Genomic DNA, 2,849 nt, shown 5'->3' on the forward strand with positions numbered 1-2,849 from the left:
CCACCCCCATCCGCCTCCCATCTCCCAACCACACCTGGCTCCACTATAAAAATTTTACCTGGAAAATTTGAGATATCTTAAATTCATACAGTGAATTCTGCCTCTTTGTTTACATTGAAGTGTTCCCTTTTTATGAAAGTTGCTTCAGCTTTTCTTTTTAACTTTCTTGTTGAGGTATACCAGATATAGGGTGCTATGGATTGAATGGCGCCCGCCCCCGCTCCCGTCACAATCATACCTTAATCCCCAATGTGACTGCAAAAGGAGAGAGTGCTTTTAAAAAAGGCAATTAAAGTTAAATGCAGTCCTAAGGGTGGAGTCCTTTTCCAATATGACTGCCGTCTTTATATAAGCAGATAAAGAGACACCAGGATGGGTATGCATAGAAAAAAGGAAAACATATAAGGAAACAGGAGGAAGATGGCCATCTGCAAGCTAAAAAGAGAGGCCTTAGGAGAACATTGCTGGCACCTTGATTTTGGATTTCTGGCCTCCAAAACTGAAAAAAAAAATAGATTCAGTTATTGAAGCCACCCAGTCTGTGGTATTCTGGGGTGTCAGTCCTAATAGACTAACATATATGGAGAACTGCTTAAATCTTAATAGATTTGATAGCTTGATAGATGTTCTCATTTTTAAATATTTATAAAATCAGTACAGATCAAGAAATAGAACATTTCAAGTACTCAAGGAAGCTCTCTCATGCTCCTTCTACTCATTTTAGCCACTTGTCCCTATATTTTCACATCTTCCTGCCTGCGGAGAAGATACACTTTTGTCCAGTGATGTCACGAGGAAGGGCTCTGCTTCTGCAGGTGTCCACCATGCCAGGGCTTGGGTGAGTGCCTCAGTTTGGAGGTCAGGGTCAGCAAGGCACTTGACTCGAGACCTAAAGCAACATTCCCCATGCTGCTTCACAAATGATAAAGATGATGTTATAATTATTATCCGATTTCTGTATCTATTTCTCAGTTTCCGAATTAGGGAGGGAAAGGGGAACCAGAGCTTTTCAAAATGAAACACCTTGGTACTTGGTTGGGTCCAAGGTCGGCATTTTTAAAAATGTCTTACTATAGTTCATCATGAAGTATTTCAGACATTCAAAAAACATAGATACTAATATAACACACCTATCACCTGATTGCAATCAATCAGTAAGTTTACTCAACTGTTTGGCTTCCTAGGCAGTGCTAGCGATAAAGAACTCCCCACCAATACAGGAGACATAAGCGATGAGGGTTCCAACTCTGGGTCAGGAAGATCCCCTGGAGAAGGGCATGGCAACCCACTTCAGTATTCTTGTCTGGAGAATCCCATGGACAGAGAAGCCTGGTGGGCCACGGTCCATGGGGTCACAAAGAGTCCATAGGGTCGTAAAAGGTGGCAACATACCTACCACCTGATTTCAATCAATCAGCAAGCTTACTCTACTGTTTACATTTGAAAAAATTTTAAACTATTCTAGTAAATTCCAGAATTTTTTCTATTATTTTAAAGTCTAAAGGTTCTGGATCTTGTAGACAAAGAGTTTCTCTAAAACAAAACACAAAACTTCCACAATAGCCAATCCCCCTCACCATTTTTTCTAACTTACTAGATCACTGGTTTATTATCAGTGCTCTACATGTGCAAGAAAAGTTCTTTAGTAACAAACTGTAGAAATGATCCCTGTGAGTGTAGTCTTGCCAATCCCATTTTTAGCTCCTGTATTGCCCAATATGTTGCACACCATCTGTTAATCTAATGAAATGCCTCAAGGCTCAAATGGTAAATTTTGAAACTTTTAACTTCTTTTGATATGTGATTGAAGATCCCATTCTAATTTGGATTAGATGCTGGATGAAGTTTAAGCAGATTTGGGACTGGGATGCATGACTAACATCATTCATCTCAATTCCCAGCTTCTAGGCAAGAACGGTTTTGGAATCCATTTACTTACCTTTCACTCCAATCATACTTATGGGAGGGACACCAAACAGTTACAGAAAATCTGCACAGATTTGAGAAAGAAAGGGCAGTGTTCAAAGAATTGCTAGATGGGTTTAGAGATGCCAAAGCTATTACTGGTGGACAGTCAGTATGAAGAGTCCTATGTCCTTAGAGAACATGTTTAAAAAATGAGTAGATGGAGACTTGAAGGAAAGATAGACAAATTGAACCATGTTAAATATAGGCCAGGCAGAAGATTAAATTCAGGCCAGGGTTTGTTATTGTTTTGTGAGATTATCCATTCTAGGGTGATGAAGGTACCTTTGGAACATAAAGAACTCACTGACTTCATGTAGTTAAGAGAGTATAGTTTGAAAAACAAATGAAACAAATGGCTGGACTCGAGGAGGGAGGCACAGGTGAGAAGCTGAGAGGTCAAGAATATGAAAAGGAAATCAGTCACCGAAAGCCTACACATGGTTAAAAGGTGCATGATTCGATTACCTTGTATGATCATCTAACTTTTTGAACTGATCAACATGAATGTGAGACCACAAGTATTTCAGTAATAAAAAAATCCCAGGCCACAACTGCTAAAGAAACTTGAAATCCATCCAGGTGTCTGAGTGAGATGCTTCTGCCAGGACTCAGGAGTAATTGCGGAGGAGCACCAACTGTTAGGGCTTCCCAGGTGGGGCTAGTGGTAAAGATCCCACCTGCCAATGCTAGGAGACAGAAGAGATGGGGTTTAATCCCTGGGTCGGGAATATTCTTGCCTGGAGAATCCCATGGACAGAGGAGCCTGGAGGGCTATAGCCCATAGGGTTGCAAAGAGTTGGAAACAACTGAGGTGACTTAGCATTCATGTACACACAGTGACTGTTAACAATATTTGGTAATCTATGATTGATTCATATTTA

At 40.4% G+C, this 2,849-nt stretch overlaps 1 pseudogene; it reads right to left on the reverse strand.

Moving 5' to 3' along the window:
- Window positions 1–1,575: 1,575 nt before the first annotated feature.
- On the reverse strand, window positions 1,576–1,684 carry LOC145522152 (small nucleolar RNA U3; annotated as a pseudogene).
- Between the last annotated feature and the right edge of the window lie 1,165 nt (window positions 1,685–2,849).

Source organism: Giraffa tippelskirchi, chromosome 9 (genome assembly GCF_054371585.1).
Source record: "Giraffa tippelskirchi isolate mGirTip1 chromosome 9, T2T-mGirTip1v1.2.pri, whole genome shotgun sequence".
In the NCBI taxonomy this organism is placed as follows: Eukaryota; Metazoa; Chordata; class Mammalia; order Artiodactyla; family Giraffidae; genus Giraffa; species Giraffa tippelskirchi.